Raw genomic sequence first — 20,853 nt, forward strand, 5'->3', positions numbered from 1 at the left:
AAGGCATATTAAGCAGCTATCCTCTTCTAGGTCTGGAAAAAGGGCTTAAAAGGGCCAACACAGGCTAAGAATGCCTATACTAGATGCGAGCAAGAATAATGATCTATTATCACTGCTAAATAAAGCCAAAAACCCTGCCATTACACCTTCAGAATACCACAAGGCACACATGCTGACACCTGCAAACATTGCAGCCCTGTACCGGACAAGTGGGAGCAGTCACACACACATACACATGTCTCAATCACTGAAAGGTATCACCTAGGGACAACTACATGATATTGCGAACAAACAAGTGCCTTGCGGACCCCTGACTGTGTCCCATCTGCGTCTGACAACATCATCACCACGAAGAACTGACAAATCCTAATGATGAAACACCAATTAACAGTAGTGTGTCATGCACCCACACATCTGGTAGCCCATGGCAAAGTTGTGGGATGAACACAGTACCACTCAGCAAGCATAAACAAAAGGAACATATCAAGGGAACACTGCCTGTGTATGAAAAGGGATGTGGACACACACACACATGCTCACACAACACACACCATGGTCCCAGGCTATGTCACGGAACAACACACTTATTTGAGGGGACCCAACTCCTGTGGAAGCCCAGCTGTGCCAAACATAGTCACAGCAAGTCTCACTCATGTCAGCAGAACACTTGGTCAGTCAGCCATCAGTTACCACACAATGAAGGATCTGGTCACAACAACCTGGGTATGTGAGTCTCCCCTAAGTCATCTGCACATACTCAACACATATGTACAGCAAATTGCTCAGAGGACCCAGTTGCTCCTATACCAATGATGCCCACACCTGTAGGTACAGTGGTGATGCGCCCAAAGTCAGGGAAATAGACAAATTGGACAATGGGAAGCACATCATATGTGCATGGGTGCAAGCCACAGATGTGACCATGCAAATGAAATGTTCACAGAGATGTCCACAAATTGTTGATCATGACACACCCAGTTAGCTGCAATTGATGACATGGATACCGACCAGAATAGGATACATATCTCATGGACCACATGGAGTACCTCACATCAACACCTCAGTATTCAACATTGGAAATCAAGCATTACAGGTGCAAGGGCATGCTAAACATCATCAACCTAATGTACAGCTAAATCAAGTTCACAAGGATAAAGAAATAAGCTTTATTCAGCATATGAAAATTTAAACGTCCATTCAAACAAAAGGCCAATGGCCAGTCCATTATCAAATGACAAGGAGTGAACTTGAGTGACAACTGTCACACGTTGCTTGCCTGCACTGGTAAGGACAGGGGACATCCCCTCGGAGGGGCATACATGGGGGCAGGCCAGGCACCGAAGGGACAGGATCAGGGTGCAACAGAAGGAGGCAGTGAAGAGGTGGTGGATGCAGGAGAGTCACTTGCAACTGCAGTGGAGCTGACTGAAGTGGTGAGTGCAGTCACAACTGTGGGGCACAAGTCAGATGGTGTGGGTGCCGGAACAACTTCAGTGGGCAGGTCAGATGGAGTGGATTGGGTCCCCACTGCAGTGCCCAAGTCAGACGGGGTGGTCGTGGACCCACTGCAGTGCCTAAATCCATGTGAGTGGAATGGGGTGCAGCTGAGGTCGGCAGGACAGAGGGGGGGACACGGTCCCCACATCAGTGGCACTAACCGTCTGACCGGGTGTGGAGGAGCAAGTGGTAGGGGAGGAGGGCCTCAGCATTTTGGGGATGGTGTATCTGTGGGTGAGGGAACCGGGGGCAGGGTGTGGCGGGAGAACCTCTGGAGTGGTGGCCTGGGGGATGGAGGACAGAGACTTCGTCTTGGAGCTACGTGGCGGGGTGAGGTCTTGCTCTTCCGGCTCCGGGGGGACTTGCAGGTGGGGGCCTCAGTCTGACTGCACCTGGGGGAGGGTGTCCGGGTGTGAGGGGCACTCCTCTCTGTGTGTGGGGACTGCCTCTTCCCCTTGTAGTCTGGCTCTGCTGGGTCGGTGAGGAAGAAGCCAAGGTCACAGAGAAAGAGCTTCTGTGGAGATGGGGTTGCAGGTGAGGCAAGGGAAGGTGGCTGGGAGGGAGAGGTTCTGGAGGACTGCGGAGTGGTTGTGGATGACTGTGTGTGTGTCTGCAAACCATCCCCTGTGAGTGTGGTTTCAGTCCCCTGCACTTGCTTGTGTGCACGTCTAGCCCTTGGTTTGGGTGTTTGTGTGCTGCCCGTGTCTGTGGCTTTGTGAGAATGTGCAGGTGTGTGTGTGCTTGGGACAGGTAGGCTGCTAGCAATTGTGGGTGGTGCAGGGGTAGGAGGGGTGTGGGACTGTTGGAGGAGGGACACTGCTGCTGTCAGGGAGGAGGCCACGGACTGATTGCTCCTCTGTAGGGCAGACATGCCCAATGAAATGCCCTGCATGAATGACACCAGTTGCGTCAACAGACTGGTGTGTGCATGGAGGACACTCAGCATCGATGTCTGCCCTACATGGATCTGTCTAAGTAAGTCCACAGACTCCTCACTCAGGGCAGTAGGGGACACAGGGGCAGGGGGAGCGGTGCCTGGCACAAAGGAGACATGCTCCCGAACACGGTAGCCTCCACGGACCTCTGGGATGGGAGCCGATGGGAGGGTGGTGATGGTGGTGGTGGGGGCGGTGGAGGGGACAGCCTCACTAGCTCGAGTTTGGTGGCTGCCAACACCCGCCTCCACAAGGGAGTCATCCTCAGAGCTGCTGTGGCCCTCAGCTGGGGTGGATGGTGCTGAGGACTCCTCGGTGTGGCTCCACTCGCACTCTGTGCCACTGGGTCCCCCAGACGCCTCTCCTCTGTCCCTGTCAGGCTCTGTGGCTCCTCTTGGTCCGTGGATGTATCTGGATAGAAATAGGAAGAAAGAGAACAACATCAGTCACCTGCACTGACTGCACACACCACAGTGAGTACATCACATCACAAGGCAAGGCCTGGCATCATCAGCTGAACACTGCTCAAAGTGCCAACACTGTTTAGAATAAGCCAATTGTCATTCTTTCCATCAACCATGGTGAACATATCCCTCCTTGACTTGCACCCATATGTATGTTGCATGTTGGATGCTAATACCCCAATGTGCCGACATGCACCACCCACACATTTGTTGGATATGCAAGTGAACATGTAGGAGTATGTCACTATACACACAGCACATCTCCTGCCACTGACTCAGTACAGGTGTCCGGATGAAGGGATGGGCAGAGACTCATTTCACATGCTTGTGATGCATGCCAGCAACACACACTATGATGTTCTCATGTCCTGATAGTCAATGCCACACTGGGGTGCATGGTGCACACTTGAACGCAATGCAGGATCACTCATAGCAAGTTAAATGCCATGGCACTGGCATGCCTGGAAAGTCAGTCAACACTGTCTCCTGTCACAGGGGCAGGGCATCCAGACAACAGTATGCACTGAGTCACAATCATAGCTCAGGGGTAAAGCAAACTCTGCAGATGGCAAGTGCACTTGCCCATCCCCTGCAAACAATATATCCAGGGCCCAGAAGACCCCACATCATGCACATCAGACATATGAGTCTCTGCGAACACAACTCCCTGTACATTAGCACATCACAGTCTGCTGTGGATGTAACCCAGCTGCCTGAAGTACACAGTTGCATACACCATTGTGCGCTGTCAGATGATCACACACCTATATGTCACACAGGTCTTGTCTCTCACAGTCACATCTCAGATGTCCTGCTGACCCTCAAAATCATGGACACCCCAGTTGTACGTAACAGGAAGCCACACCATAATGACACAGAGGCAGACACCTGAAGGCACATGTCACTAAGCACAACCTGTAAGTTGATACACAGGAGTGGGATAACAGAGTGTTTGTAAATGCCCTTGAGTAGGCATGACTGCCCAGGTCTACGTGAAACAGTGTTTAGCCCTGGACAGTAGTCAGGTGGCTAAGCAAGTGTTACATACTTTATATACAAACTCCTGAGGCCCACAAATTGGAGTCCCCTGCTGCATGGTTTTGTTTGAAATACCCTAGCCACATGTTGCGATTCAGACCAGCAATTGGAACACATATCAAGGGCACACACAGATCATATGTAACACACAACAGAGTCACAGGAACAGATGCTGTCCGGAAGCTGAAGTATAGCTGACTGCAGGGACACAGTGCCCTAGTGATACAAGCAACAGACTGTAGGGGCCACACCTGTGGAACAGATAAGGAGGGTGCATCACACAATTGAGGGACCTGAGTATTGGACTACAAGACCTACGTAATGTGGAAGTGTGACCAGGCCAAAAGACTGCAATTAGCATGTCAGACATAGTACACAGATTAGGCATGGACTTACCCCCTCCTTTCTGCTGTCTGGCATTCAGCTGCCTATCCAGGTCCGGAAAGACCACTGCCAGTATCCGGAGCATGTAGAGGGTCAGGGTCCGGTGTCTGCCCCTCCTGCGTGGAGGTGACAGCTCCAGCTGGACTCTAGCTATCCTCCAGGTCCAGCCCCGAAGGTCCTGCAACCTCTTCTGGCAGTTACGGATCCAGCACTTGTAGACCCCCCACCGAACAAACTGCCCGGGCGATGGTCAGCCATATCTCCTGCTTCTGCTGGGCATCAACCTGTGAGGATGACAAAGTGAAAAGTACATTAACACACATGCCCCATATATGTGCTGGACACATTTGGATATACATGTCATCATCACAAAGGGAAATTAGTTACACAGGTAGTGAAACCATGGAAAAGGACAAATAACCTGCATGTCTGACAGGTTAACAATGCCTGGGAAGTGTAAGCAACCGCAAATGCACTTTAGCAGCAGAACACCTGTTCATTACATGTACCTACACACTTTGGGGGATGGAAGTACTCAGTGAGAATGCTTGCCACTGGTGTACACACTGCTAGTACTGCTAGTCAGGCAACATGCATAATAGGAAGGCAGTGGACTGCACACTCACCTGCTCCCCTGGTTTCCCATACAGGTTGCTGTACTGTGGAAGGAGCCCGTCCAGCAGGGCCTGGTTCTCCTCCTCAGTGAAGGCTGGGGCCCTCTCCAGAGTACGTGCCATAGCAGAAGCCAGAGGATGCAGAGACAGCAGCAGTGGTAGCAGGGATGTGGTCCAGTAGCATGTAGTGCAGGCAAGTGAGCTCCCTGGGGGCCAGCCAGCCTTATATCTGTCCTGCAGAGGCAGACTCTGTGCCATGTGTCCCCAGTGATAGGTCCAACACGGTTGCATTCTATGAATCCGGCCAATCCATGGAAATGTACGACTCGTACACGTCTTCCGCATCGTTCAAATCTTCCCCTAAGAATTGCAAAATTGTTGTAGGCATCCAACTGAATTTCCAGCACACAACTCGTACAAGTTTTGAATACGCATCCATCTCCATGACAGTCCAGAGTCAATGGGTGCACCCGGCTCAGTCAACTGACTGTACATCGCGTAGTTTGAAAATACACATGCACCCGTCTCCATACGATTCAGTGGCCAAGGCGTACGCCTGTCTCGGACCATGCCTGCCCGACGCGCATGCATGATAGTCACCTACGTCGGACCTCATTGCAGTCAATGACAAAGCGTACGCACGGCTCGGTCATGAACCGTGCAATGCGTACGCATTGTCACCCGCGTCTGACTTCATTGCAGTCAATGGCAAAGCGTACGCACGGCTCGGTCATGAACCGTGCAATGCGTACGCGTTGTCACCCACGTCGGACCTCATTGCGGTCAATGGCAAAGCGTACGCATGGCTCGATTATGAACCGTGCAATGCGTACGCATTGTCACCTGCGTCGGACCACATTGCAGTCAATGGCTAAGCGTACGCACGGCTCGGTCATGAACTGTGCAATGCGCATGCATTGTCACCCGTGTCGGACCTCATTGATGTGACTATTTGACTGCTTCAACACACAATTACTTGCCAGGGACACATGTGCACACCTACCACACTACTGCATTGGCCACAAAGTGTCCCATGGCATGTAAGGCTGCCTTCCCTGTGTGTTGGGGGGGAGGGCAACATTTGGTTTGTTGTATGGCACTTTTGTTCAGCCACTCCCAGGCTGTGCACGTGTTCATGGGGGCATAATCCTTTGTGTGTTGTGCACATTACCACTGTGATGTGCAACTGTACAGTAATGGGCATGAGTCACGGACACAGTTGCAGATTGGATATGTTTAGGACATGTCACATAGACCCTGAGTCCTGGGGGTGATGGCATGTACGTCACAGTGAGACCTGTAGCCACAATTCAGATGTGCACCCACAGTCTGTGTGCATGTTGTGTCTCAGATGTGGATGATCAAATGTGCCCAATGGGAGACAGTCTCCACATCCATGTGGTATATGCAGCAACCTTGATGGTGTGTGTGTGTCTAAGAGATATATATGTAGGGCCTGCAGGGACAACAGTGGCCACTACCTGTGGGACTCACGCTTGCCTTGTGGTGTGTACGTCATACGCCATCTCCATGCCAGTGTCGATGTGCCAATACAGGGACCCTGGGTATCTGCATGGCAAAGACCTATGATGCCTGGGAGACATCAGGCCTTACTTGTCACTGTGGTGTGTGTTTGTAACGCCACAGCAGTACATAGGTCGGGTGACACAGCCCAATGATTGGCCATTGCACTACATGGGACTTATGTGGACATGTGGAATTGAGATGTGAGGTTATGGGCATGTAGGTGACATATGTGTCCATGCCTAACAGCACACACCTCAGTACATTGTGTAATGTCATGATGTATCATGTGATATTGAGCCTGGTCATGGCCACATGGGTGGATGAACCGACAATCTTCCTTTGTTCATCTCTGTTCTGCAGGGCACCAGCTGTCCATCGACCGTTCCCAGCCCTTCAAACCATGCAGGAATGTGACTGCATCCGACGGTACCGCTTCACCAGGTCACTGATTGAGTAGTTAGTGGAGCAGTTGGCGCCACATCTGCTACCTGGCCAGACATACCCTACAGCACTGACCCCAGAGGTGAAGGTGATGGCAGCCATGCACTTCTTTGCTACTGGTACCTTCCAATACACTGTGGCTACAGCAGGTGGGATGTCGCAAACTATGTTTAGTCGTGTGCTACGCGATGTCTTGGAGGGGATGTTGCATTTCCTTGACCTGTACATCAAGTTCTCTAGCCCAGCTGAACTACCTGAAATAAAGGATGCCTTTTATACACTGGGGAGGATGCCGAACGTCATCGGATCTATTGATGGTACACATGTGGCCCTGATACCACCACAGGCACATGAGCAGGCATACCGGAATAGGAAACATTTCCACTCGATCAATGCTCTGGTGGTATGTCTTGCAGAGATGTGTATCACACATGTGTGTGCACGGTTCCCTGGTTCTGCGCATGATGTCAACATAATGAGGAGTCGCCGCATTGCAACGCTGATGTCACAGATGCCAGATCAGCATGCCTGGCTTGTCGGTGTGTACTGACTGTTTAGCATTGTGTGTGTTTGGCAAGGTTGTATTCCGCACTCCTACAAAACTCAGCTACTTGTTCATTTTTTTGTGTGTAGGTGACTCCGAATACCCCAACATGCCGTGGTTGCTGACACCCCTCAGGAACCCTGTGACACCAGCCGAGATGCGCTACAATGAGGCACACGGTCGGAGCAAGAGGGTGATTGAGCGGACATTTGGCCTCCTGAAAAGCCGCATTCGCTGCCTGGAGAAGACCGGAGGGGCCCTCCCATATGGGCCTGCAAAGGTGTGCAAAATTATCCTTGTATGCTGCATGCTACACAACATGGCAGTACGGAAGAAGGTGCCTCTTATCCAGGATGACGATGACCAACCTCGGCCTGGGCCACGATGCCAGTGATGATGAGGATGAGGGTGATGTCCGCTCACAGCTCATCAACAACTTCTTCACCTGAATGTGAGTTTACAGGGTTGTTATGTCAATGTATGGAGTTAGCCTGGAATGTGTTGTGGCTGCTCTGTTGCTGTCTGAGTGTGTCTGTGTGCCACTTGACTGGATGCGTGCAGTGATGTGTCCATTCAGGTGGTGTGTACTCCACAATAGGGTAGTACTGCTAACTTGTTTCTGTGTAGGTTTATTGTGACATGTTTTGTGCATGTGTATTGTATTTCTCTCTTGTTCTGCTGTGCTTTTGACAGTGTCTTGTGTCTGTCCTTCCCAGGGTAATTTGCCTGTTGTTTGGTCAACACTGACCCCCAACACCCAGAATCCAACACCAGTGTGGGAGTAGTCAATTGCCATCAAGTGATGTGCCACACACCCCTGGACTTCAATTCTCAGACACTCTGTGACCATGTGTCCACCGTAACGTACAATTGCCTTGCAACTATTTGAGAATAAACATGTTGCTGATGTTTAATGAACCTGTGCTATGCTTTGTTAGGTGCGTTGTCTGTCTTCCCACATCTGAGTGACATTTGCTTACCTCACCTGTGGACTTGTTACCACTGACTGTGGATAGGTGTTGTGTCTGTGCATACCTATGTGTTTCAGGTCAACATCATTGTGTGGGATGAGTAACATGGCCATGGTGAGTATGTGTTGTGTTGCCATAGTGGTGTGTCTCCCTCACATGTGTCACATCACCATGACTCACCTAACGTTGGTCACATTGTTGTAGTATTTTGCATGCACTGTGTTGTTTAGCAGATCGACATCTCCATGACACATGACAAGTTGGAATCACAACAGAGGCAAGTATGGTGTACAGGTGAGTTTATTTTCGGACATGTGTGAGGAAAGTGCACAGGATGGTGGGTGCTGTACATTGGATTTTGAATCCAAAGTTCACATTAGAGTTGGAAATGCTGGTAGATGAAATGTCCGGAGTAAAGTCCACAGTCATCTGCTACATTGGACCAACATGAACCCTCCATGTCATGTGGGCGAGTTGTGTGTGATTGAACAAGGTGAACGGGTTGCGCACAAAGAACATTGTCCAGAACAGGTTTAGAGGCCCTGGGGGATGTGCTGGGACATCTGATTCTCACATGTCCTTCTTCGGACGACCCCTCTTCTTCTTCGGGGGGGATCCTCAGGTGCAGGCCTCTGCGGTGGTGGGGACTCTCTGCCAGAGTCCTCCTCCCTCCCTGTGGTGCTGGCAGATGGTGTTGCAACAGATGTTGTGGCCACACAGGGAGGTGTGGACAGGCTTGTGCTGATCTGGAGGAGGCATTGGAGTATGTCCCGATGCACCACAGTAAGGGCATCCTACTTTGCCTCCATGCGGGCATGGTGGGCAGCCTGCTCCTGTTGTATGTCCTTGAGGATCCCCACTACCTGGCCAAATCCTCCGGTGCTATCCTGGTACGCATCTATTATGCGTGCCAGTTGGGGGTCATCATGCAGTCCAGACCCCTCTGCAAGGCGCGCTTGCCTCTGCCTCCCACCCCTCCCAGCACCCCTATCCACACGGGCAGGACCAGCGGCGTGCCGCACAGGTGACACTGGGACCTCTTGGGTGGTGTTGCTGGTGGGGTTTGCTGTAGCTTCCGGGGGGTCCTGTGTCCCTGTGCTGTGGGTGTTCAGTGGCCTTGGTCTGTCCGTGTTGGCGGGGGTGCCCTGTCGGTTTCCAGAAGCTGGAGGCGTGGGTACAGGGGGTGCAGATGTTGATGCTGCTGGTGCTGCATGATGACTCACACCGGAGGGGCCAGGTTGGTCGTAGTCATCCGAAGAGGACAGAGACAGAGTCAAACCAGAGAGCTCAGTGTCCACCAGAGTCTGGGACTGGGAATCCTCTTCATTTGGTGCTGGGTCCCCAGCACCACCTGTGTTTGGAAGAGACACACAATGTAAGTTATGTTTCTACAGGCATCAATGGTTCACAAACATGACATATTCTACTGTACGAACGGATGCCTGCCTGTACACTGCTTTTTTCCGGCTCGTCACGGACAGAGATTGATATTGTTGTAGCACATTGCCCAGCCATAAAGAAACAGTTCAATGTGCATGTCGAAGTGTGTGCATGCCCAGCTCATGGATAGATTTGTCTGTACATGACCATTCTACTCAAAGGCCATCACGTTGCTGACATAGGTGTGTCATCCCTGTACACATGTGAGCTTTAACAAGGACATACATGCTATTCCACTGGGGATATGCTGTACTATTGGGGCATGTGTGGTAGCAGAGTTTGCTAGTCTTTGTGTGCCACACTGGTGTATTGGTACGACATGGTCACAGTCCGGTATGCCTGTGATCTCTTTGGAGGAAGTGTTTTTTTCCAGTGTTCCTAGTTCCCATCTCATTTCATACAAGTGATGATGTCACCATCGTTAATGAGTCAGGTGCTGAGTTTTGTACGTGCATATGTGATTTGACTTGTCAATGTTCCACATGTTGACATGGATTGGGCAAGGTAGCACTCTGGCTTTTCAATGTTCATGACCGTGAGGGCCAGTGGTGTGTGTGTTGCAGTTTGGCTGCTGTGAGTAGCATGTCTCCTCCAATGCTGTCCATGTTTGACCTTGTGTCTACAGTGTCTATGTCAGTGAGTGGTGTGTTGTGTGAAGGATGCCTATATTTCAGCACGATGTAGGGGTGGAAAGTGGCTCACAACAGCACCGAGTGTGAATGTGACCATGCTATGGTGTCGGCAATATTGGTGTGTATATTCCATTCACTGTTAGATGTCCCCTGTCAATGATGTATATGTTAATTCCTGTGCGTTTTGTACAATGTACCATATATAGGGCTCTCCACATTTGTCATCTGCAAGACACACCTCCCCTGACCGGCCAGGGGGCACCCCTGGACACTGCATCCCCAGACAATGATTTAGAACATATGGTTGCAATGGCTGTGTGTGCGACCGGGTTTTGTTTGGTCAGTGCATATGTGTGATTGTCAGCCACATCATTTCTCAGGCCCAGTGTCAGACATCTTGTCAGTCCAGTCCCACTCCCTGTGAGGCGAGCATGGTTTAGTGTGAGCTTGCTGGGCCATGTGGGTGGGTGGGGATTGTCTGTGACTGCAACTCCCATCATGCTCTTGGCTACACTCCCCTTCCCAGCATCCCCATACTTCCTTCCTTTTGACTCTGTTTCCCTGTGAGGGGGCGTGACAGCAATGGCAAGATGGCTGACTGTGAAGTCCTGGTATTTGTTGTTGCCCAGTTCCCAGCAGGGCCTTGTGCTCCCCACAACAGAGCCCAGTGTCAGACATCTTGTCAGTCCATTCCCACTCCCTGTGAGGCGAGCATGGTTCAGTGTGAGCTTGATGGGCCATGTGGTTGGGTGGGGATTGTCTGTGACTGCAATTCCCATCATGCTCTTGGCTACACTCCCCTTCCCAGCATGCCCATACTTCCTTCGTTTTGACTCTGCTTCCCTGTGAGGGAGTGTGACAGCAATGGCAAGATGGCTGTAGGAGAGTAGGATCTGCCTCTTATGTTGCCCCCACTTTTTTTCTGATGTTAACACTGGTTTCTGGCTATAGTCTGGCTGGGACCCTGCTAATCAGGGCCCCAGTCTCTCTGTTCTCTCTAAACAACATGGAGTGCATATTAGATGCACTAGTGATTGGATACTGTGGTACCTTATGAGCCCATAGTATATGGTACCTTAGGTACCAAGGGCATAGGTACTTCACAGGCCTACCAAGGGCTGAAGCATGTATTATGCCACCCCTGGGAAGCAGACTAAATCTGACACCACAGGCCTGCTACTGCAGCCTGGGTAAGGTAGTGTTAGCACTCCTCACTGAGATATAGGTTCACTATATCTCTCCCTGCACACACATATAAACCTATCAGTCACCCCTAAGGCAGGCCCAATCAATCCTGAGGGCAGGGTGCTTGGTTTCTGTGTGAGGGGGTGCCTCTGCCAGAGCAGGGGCCCTCTGCAGCTCTCAGAGTCCATTCTCTGGGGCTGTTTGTGAATGCGGTCAAACCATATACTCTTAAGTGCATTATAACCTTGCGGTAAATGTTAACTCTGGGATGGCTGCATCAAAACATGTCGTGTTTGGTGTCAAATGCTTTGGAATCAAACCCCCACACCAGTAACTGGTGTGGGAGTATGATCCCACCCTTCCAGAGGGATAGACATGTACCCACTGTGGAAACACGGTAGAACCCTGAAGAGCCCTGGCATCACAAAATGGATGCCACCAGTCACAGACATTGGGCTGCACTTCTGCTGCTGACTGAAACTCGCAGTAGAGGAGGCCCAACAATAGGCATCCTGTCACAGGGAGGTGTAACCACCTCCCAGACAGGGTTTAGTGTATTGGGGCTGGGTGGGTGCACTCCTAGAGTGCTTTGAAGTCCTGCACTGGGGGAGCAGTAGGCTCCTCTGTGCATACACCAGTTCAAACTGGCTCAGGGGCTACCTGCCCCTGCTCTGGCACGAAACTGGACAAAGGGAAGTAGGTGTAGCCACCCACTCCCCTGACCCTCCCATAGGTGGGGTCATAGAGCTAGTCCCTCCCTTCCTTGCAGTATAAGTTAGGGAACCCTTGCCATTGCAAACTAGATATCCCTGGACGACGCTCTGAAGAAGAATCCTGGACCTTCGACGTTCCACTACCTCTGGAAGACTGAAGAATCTCCCTTGGAGTCAAGGAGTGACTCCCCTGCTTGGCAGGCACCCAATCTTGCAATCAATGGTCACAAACCTTCCTGCTCCCACCAGAGTCCATAGTCCCTGCAGCCCTGGAAGTGGATTTCATGACTTCTCCAAGGCCAATGAGAGTCCCCAGCGATGCTGAGGCAAGTGGACCCCCACGTGTGACGAGGAACTGCAAAACCTTGGTACCGGGCACTATTTTCAAATGCAAGCCCTTCACGACGTTCTACGAACTTGTGCATTGGACCACGTGTGGTCCAAGCCTCCAGCAGGATTTCCTCCGAAGATCAGAGGCCTACCTTGTCCCGAGTGACCGTGGGCTCCTGGTGAGTGAATCCTCCAGAGGCGTCTTCGCGATTCCTTGCCGGTTGGCTTGTGGGTCCCCTAAAGACTTTTCCACAATTCCAAAGGGCTCCCCTGGTTGCTCCAGGCCTGCCCTGACTTACCCTTGCTGGGTGAGTCCCTCAGACCTTGCTGGTCTGCACCGCTGACTTTTTACACTTTCCACGAGACTTGCGGTTACCAACGCTTGCTGGCTCCAATCTGGTCGCCGACACAGCAGTAAGCTGCAGACTTTATGGGACACGCCGAATCCAGCTCCTGGTCATCGTCGACGCCTCCTGGACCTCGTGGCTGAAGAGTCAAGACACCAGTGGATCACCTGAAATCACCCGACGACTGTGGGCATCCATCTTCCTTGCCCCGGGTCACTGCCAAGTGACTTTGAACACTGTCCCCTCTGCTTTCAGGTCTTCCTTCTTCTGAATCCAGCCTTGGATTCCACCGGACACTTCTCTTGTCTTCACAAGCAGCAAGTCTTCTTTGGCTCCCATTGAAAACGACGCCGCGACCCAACACCAAAAGACACCTATTCACCCGGCTTCCCTGGGTGAGGTAATTCCAGCACTACGGTGCTCCTGTGGGTGTTGGCTCTAGAACTACTTACCCTGTAAGTGACTTGCTTGTAGACTCTCCCGAAGTATCCTTAAACTCTAAATTCCCAATCGCGATTTGCTCCATTGAAGTCAATTGAGATCTGCGGCTGTGTTCTCACACTGCATGCGTCTCCCGTGGGTCCTTTACTTACCTGCCTTGGGTGGATTAGTGAGGCCCCAGCGCTTCTGAAGGCCCTAGGCCTTGTCCCTTCTCAAGTCGTTATTCTTAAGTCTCTTTTTTAGTATATGGTCTGGTACGCCCCTAGGGCCCCAGCCATATTTGTGCTTAACTTGTTGTGAAATGTTGATTTGTGCATATGTTCCTGACTTCTAATCTCATAAAGAGATTAGCAGAGAGTTGTTAGTAATAAATACATATATATTTTATATATATATCTGTGTGGTGTCCTTTCATTTAGTAATTCAAGAGATTATAAGGTAAAACAAGCTGCTTTACATTCCTCTAAAGACTTAGCCTGAAGGCTGCTCTCCACAGCTACCACTAGGATAGGTTTCTTTAAAAGGTTGTCTTAAACCTACTACCATAAGAGTCGAATTGTACTGGTGCAAGGTGGCCACTTTAACTCGTGACCAGCATATACCAGGCCAACTTCTCACAATGGCTGACTGTGAAATCCTGGTGTTTGTTTGGCTACAAGTCCAAAGAGAGCCCCTGTGCTTCACACAGCAGCACCCAGTAGGGGGTATCTTTTGCTAATATTTCACTGAGGTGTGGGTCAATGCATTCTACCCGGTGAGTTGTGTGGAGTTTGTGTTGAGGGGTTGTGTGTGTCTCTACATGCTGGTAAGTATGGTCAGAGCTGTCAGTCCTCCTTCCCACCCGGCCAGACATCCCACCATGAAACGTGCTTCCATTGGAGGGCGTGCAAGTTGTCTTTCAGGATGTCAGTCAGTGGTGTCCTGCTTCTGATTTGCACACCACCCCTACCAGGACCTTGTGCTCCCCACAGCAGGACCCAGTGTCAGCCATCTTGTCAGTCATTTTCCACTCCCTGTGATGTGGGCATGGTTCAGAGAGGTCTTGATGGGCCAATTTGGATGGGGAGCATTATCTGTGACTACAAACCCCATCATGCTTTTGGATACACTCACTTCACCTGCATCCCCAATATTCCTTCCTGTCAGTCAGCTGCACTGTGAGGTAGTGTGTTTGTGGTGGCAAACTGTCTGGCAGTGTTTATTTGGCTGTGTGCTACTGCCTTGCTCTATTTGTTTGTAGGTTGGTACATGTCATGACACAGTTCCAAGACACTATGAAATGGCAGGTATTGTGTTTGTCTGACTAGCATACACATCTTGGGATGATTATCTATTGGTTACTGTGGCTTTGCTTGCGGTGCATGGTTTCACTGTTCCCTTGCCACACAATATTGGGTATGTTGGTTGTGTACTTACCAGGCTCTGGTATGTCTGTTAGACAATGGACGCTCTCTGGTGGTAGGATGTCCCGCACTTTCTCCTCCCAGGTCCTGAAGTAGACTGGTTTGGCAGGAGGGCCACCGCCGGTGCACTGACTCAAGGCGTGATCTTTCTCGATGAGTTTCTTGACCCTCCTGCGCACGTCATACCACCTGTTCTGGATGTCATCCTTTGTGCGCCTTGCTGGTGCTTGTGCGTTCACCTTGTCCACAATCCTCGCCCACATCTTGGTTTTCTGTGACATTGGGGTCCTTTGGACCAATGTACCAAATAAATGTGGCTCTACTCTGATGATCTTGTCTACCAGCACTTCTAACTCACTATCTGTGAACTTTGGATTCTTCTTTGGGTGCATGGTGATGGGTGGTGGTGGTGAGTGATGTGTATGTGAGGGTGGGTTAGTGTTGGTTTAGCTAGCTGTATGTGTGAGTGCTTTTGGTGAGGTGCTGATGGTGTGTGAGTTGTGTGATGGGTGAGTTGTGAGTGTGTCTGTGGTTGCTGCGTGATGGTGTTTGCTGCTGGCTGTGTCTCCTATTTGCAAGGGATCATGGTAGTGATTGAAGTCCTTTATAGAGGTGGAGTTGTGGGTGTGTCTTTGTCCCAGGTTTCTTTTATTTGATATTTATTGGCTTTGTCATTGCTTGTTTGGTCCTTTTTTTGTCTTTTTTTCTTTGGGTTTTCTAGGCATGAAGGAGACGTTCTTCTGACCGAGACGGACGCTGATGTTTACTCGTGCGGGCTTCTCCGCCTCGTTCACGCTGACTATCTTCTGTGTTTCATACGCGTCGGTCGCAGAGATTTCTATTACTTGTGGGCCCGGTTTTCTGTGCGTGTCGGTCGTGCGACTCGGTGTCCGTGCGAGTCGGTCTGTTTTTACACGCATTGCATCGTACTGCACGGGTCGGACATCGCGGGTACGTGTCGGTCGGGTTCATTACGGGTTTGTGTCGGTCGGTGCAACTCGCGTCGAATTTCCGGCCGGGTCACTATTTTCCCTACGGCTCGGTCGTACGGCTTGTATTCCGTACGTGTCGGTTGTAATTCACACGCGTTGCATCGTACTGCACGGGTCGTACGGCGCTGGTCCGTGTCGGTCGTTCTCCGGTCCGGGTCCGTGTCGGTCAGTACGTTTTGCGACCGGAATCGGAATCGGCCCCTAAGTGTCCTAATAGATGTTTTTAGGTCTCGCCTGACCCAGCGCATGCGCTGGTCTGGCGAGACTTATTGAGAGGGCTCCAAAAAGTGCTACCACTGTAGCCTAGAGCTACAGTGCATGTGCGCGGGCACGCGCGCCGCGCTTGACAGCGATTACTTTCACTTTGATGTTTGATCGCGCTCGCGATCACTTTCACTTTCGCGGCCGCAGGGCCGCTTGGTATTGCCAATAGGTCTCGCTTTTGGGACCTTATAAGTATTTAGTTATGCAACTGTTGCATGGCTAAACACTTATAAGGTCCCAAAGGCGAGACCTATTGGCTATGCCAATGCTTTATTTTTTATATATCTGCGTTTATCCCGTGGCCGTCTTCACTTTCAATCAATAGGATCCTTGGTAGCCCATTACAAATGCACTTGGAGAAGAATTACAGGTTGTTTACTGTGACACTTTCACTGCTGTTTGTTGCAAAAATCCCAAAGGCGTCTAATACGACTCAGAAATTCAAATGAGTTCCGTGCTACAGATACATTTTAGAAAGCAGGATTGTAACTGTCGGATAGAATAACAGTTTTTGTCTTGAAATATGAAATCGCAAACAGAACTGGCAAAGTATTTTGTTTGCTTAGTTTATTATTGGCGTCTGCAGGTTTTTTTTTCCAAAAAGGACCAAGATGGCATCTGCATATGTATGTCATGGGGAAGAGCATTAGGCAGAGCCGAGAGCTGCAGCTTTAAACAATATCCATCATACGTCCCCGGCGTTACCTGACGTTCTGTAAAATTCCAGGCAAACATCATACACAACTGAAAATTCCTTCCTGCGGGAGCTCTCCACCAGCTCCGGAAGAGCTGCTGACCGGCCACGCCAAAGCAGGCGGCTCTGGGTTTGCACACATTTCACCCCAACACCAAGAGGCTAGGGCGTTTAAAACGTGTGACGTGCAGGTTTGTTTTCAAAGGTCTAACGGTGAAGCTCACAACAGACAACCACAGATAATACAATCAAAGGCTGGGCGATTACAGAGACGCTGCAGGGGGCTGGACCCCACCTTTGACGCAGGGGTCAACGACGGGAGAAGAGACAAAACTCTCCAGAAAGTTAGTAAATAAACAAAACAATGTGGCAAAAACAACGGCTCACACCGGGAATGCAGAAAACTCAATTGCAAAGCTTTATGCTGATGGTTCTAAGAGGGCCAAACCCGCTCTTCTCCCCTTATTATCATTGGGGGTGGGGTTGTGAGAGTTGTATTTGTCTGGAGCTCTGTGACTGCTCTTAGAAGACGGCTCTGTTTAGTGTTTAGGCGCTACACAGTAAGACCTCCTTTGCACACACTAGTGTCACTCACAGCCTCGTGCAATTCTAGGGTTTGAAAGTTACTAGAACCCGAAGATTTTGGAGCACTTTACCGGACTACAATTACATTACACATGACATTTATTCATTTTTGTAGGCATAGGGAGATTAATTGACTTGCCCAGAATCAAAGTATGTTGAGCCGGCGCCGAGACTCGAACCTCATTCTCAAGTTCCAAAGTAGGCAGCTTTGGCCGTTATACCACATCCTCTCCCCGATATTCAGACAGGCTTTTTGCACAAACTGCGATTTTACAAAGTCTTGCACAATCTGATTGCTCCCTCCCCAACATATCGCTTCTTGTCCTTTATTCGGCCTGGTCTTCCTTCCCCAAGCATTCTGGTATTTGTAGTGTTTAATTTGCTCCATATACTACCGGCCAAATGGGCCTGCCGGACATAGCCATTCGAAAAGCCTCAAGCTAGTTAGCAATTATAATTTGAAATCACGTTCTTGAAGTTTTCATGTACACATTTCATGCTTTTTGGCAATAATCAGAGAGGAGAATTGCTATCTTTTTGGAGGAAGGATCCCAGTATGTTGTGCCCAGTGGTCAAAGTGGGAAACAACAAGCATTGGCATAGCCAATAGGTCTCACCTTATAAGTATTTAGTTATGCAGCACAATATCCTTCGTGCAACAACATCAACTATTGCATGGCTAAACACTTATAAGGTCCCAAAGGCGAGACCTATTGGCTATGCGTCCCCTATCGTAGTTAGTTTTGAATGTGCCACCCCTCCTTGTAGTCCCTTTCACCAATAATAGTGTTGCTTAGTCCTAACTTTCACGTTACTGGCAAGCCTAGCTTGTTGCAAAACTTTATTTAGCCATTGAAGCTCGCCTTCGGTTTCTGCCTCACTAACGCTGCCAAATAAGCTCCAACACGCCTTCTCCTTAGCCCATCTGGAAGTATTTACAGTCCTGTGTGTTCACTGTTAAATGCTGCTCCTTCACACTCAATCACTGCATACCCCTTTGCTGCGAAATAACATGGTTTGCTTGGACACGGTGCCTGTGAGGCTTTGAACAAGTTAGGCGCGTAGCTCCTTTTACAACTGTCACCTTGCTTACCACTGGTAAGTTTTATTTAAGTAACATTTAGGCAGCACTTTCTGATCTTGATGTGTTGCTGGAGCGCTTTGCCAGCAGACCACATTGTTACTCGCTAGCAGATTCTTGTATTCAAAACGTTACATGTTGCAATTATAAGGCACAATAAGTGTGATAGCCAGCAACTGTGGCTACTATACTAAGCAAATATATACTATACATTATGGAAAAAGAGGTGCTTACACATGGAAAGAAATGTTTTGCACTTACACACCATATTGTGGGTTCTTACAACAGAATCATGATCTTATTATATAATGTCTACTGTAATATTTATGCTTTGTACATTTGTTGTTTCCTCGCTGTGTTATGTCTGTGGACCAAAATGTGTCCCTCTTTTACAGGCACAGTGTCATTTACAACACCAATAGCTCTAACTCTTGCTAATGTGAGACATATTGCATTGCAAATGCTTGTCTTTATTTTGGCCTTCGGGCCCGCTGCTTTCCATCGCACCTTGTGATTCGCTTGAAGCCATGTGGGTGACAGTGCCCCTGCTTTCTCGCCGCTCTGTGAGGTGCATCAGGGTATTCTCTGCTTGTTGCGGAGACCTCCCAGGCCTACCAGTGGCAGCAGGCTCTACCGGGCATGGGAGGGGCTTGATCGGGTCAGGTGCAGCTTTTGTTACTTCCCACTTCAGGGTCAGTGCTGGCTCCTTAGTTTCCCGTTCAGCAAGGGCAGCTTTCACAGTGCTGATGGACATTTCCTTGCTTTCACCACAGTGGCTGGCGATGCCGGTGTGGAGGGCGCTCTGTGCTGGTGCAGCAGGGCAGCTTTCCCTCCTGCTATCGTCGTCTCGCAAACTCTTTCCGGCAGGGAACTTAAGCACAGGCAGGCCTATACACTCTTCGCTCACTGTGTGTGGAGTGGTCTGCACATATACTGCTCAACTAACACTGGCGGTATGGGGCATAATAAAGTAGTGAGCCTTGACGTACCTTGTGGTGCACGTTCTTCTTTGGTGTCTTGACCAAAGCACTCATGTCCGCTCTACTGCGCTGCTGGCTCTCTCTTGTGGCGTCGCATTCGGTGCTCTGCTCCTCACTCTGACAGGCGGGGCAGCTTGTGGACGCCTCTGCAGGTAGGAGCATAGCCATTCTTCGGGATGCATTTCCTTGTTGGAGGTTTCCCTTCTTTAACGCACTGCCATCCTCTTGTACTGCAGGGGCTTATGTCTCCTCTTTCCCCGTTGTGTGTGCTTGGGCTGCCATGGTGTTTTGCCATCTCTTCGCCCCGCATGGGCGCTGCAGGTTCTCAAAGGGTGTCCACTATTATCGACCTACAGAAATATCAGGACATAAATATAATTGTTAAATAAATCGACCTTCCATCTTTATAATGGTAAGTACAAAAATATCGAAAAAAATATCGTTGTTAAAAATATCGGAGTACAAAATATAGTTTTTTTATATGTATAAAAAATAATGTTAAATAAATTAAATAATACATTTTGCTTAAAAAAAACAAAATCGATTTATTTGTAAATTTTAACAATTATAAGTTATACATTTAATTAAAAAAATAAATTAAACATGTATATATAAAATGTAATATATATATTCACATACAAAAATCATAAATAATTATTTTCAATAATTATAAAATGTTAGCGATATATTAAAAATTATAAGAAATATATATCAACCTGTAACATAAAAATTAAAAAGAATTATATTGAAAATTAATATATCTTTATATATATGTATTTATTACAAGTGTTTTCAATAAACAATTGACAAAAAAATATTAAAATATTAAATATTTTTTAAACCTACATTTTACACTACATTGATTGCAACAGGAGGGAAAGTGTTGGATAACAGAGTGTAAAAAATTACTATTCCCACTCGAGTGAGTACAACTGTAGGGAAAGTGTTGGATAGCGGAGGGGAAAAAATTACTGTTCCCACTCCAGCGAGTGCAACAGTAGGGAAAGTGTTGGATAGCGTGGGGTAAAAATTACTATTCCCACTCCAGCGAGAGGAACAGTAGGAAAACTGTTGGATAGCGGAGGGGAAAAATTAATAATCCCACTCCAGCAAGTGCAACAGTATGGAAAGTGTTGGATAGCGGAGGGATTAAAATTACTATTCCCACTCCAGCGAGTGCAACACTAGGGAAAGTATTGGATACCGTAGGGGTAAAAATTACTATTCCCACTCCAGCGAGAGCAACAGTAGGGAAAGTGTTGGATAGCGGAGAGGAATCATTTACTATCCACACTCCAGCGAGTGCAACAGTAGGGAAAGTGTTGGATAGCGGAGGGGAATAATTTACTAT

General features: G+C 49.2%; 1 protein-coding gene across 1 annotated transcript in view; it reads left to right on the top strand.

Moving 5' to 3' along the window:
• Positions 1-20,853, top strand: part of LOC146811634 (transmembrane protease serine 9-like) — a 1,785,969-nt gene that overhangs the window by 420,563 nt on the left and 1,344,553 nt on the right. The gene's annotated exons all lie outside the window — the stretch shown is intronic.

This window comes from Triturus cristatus, chromosome 7 (assembly GCF_964204655.1).
Source record: "Triturus cristatus chromosome 7, aTriCri1.1, whole genome shotgun sequence".
Lineage (NCBI taxonomy): Eukaryota > Metazoa > Chordata > Amphibia > Caudata > Salamandridae > Triturus > Triturus cristatus.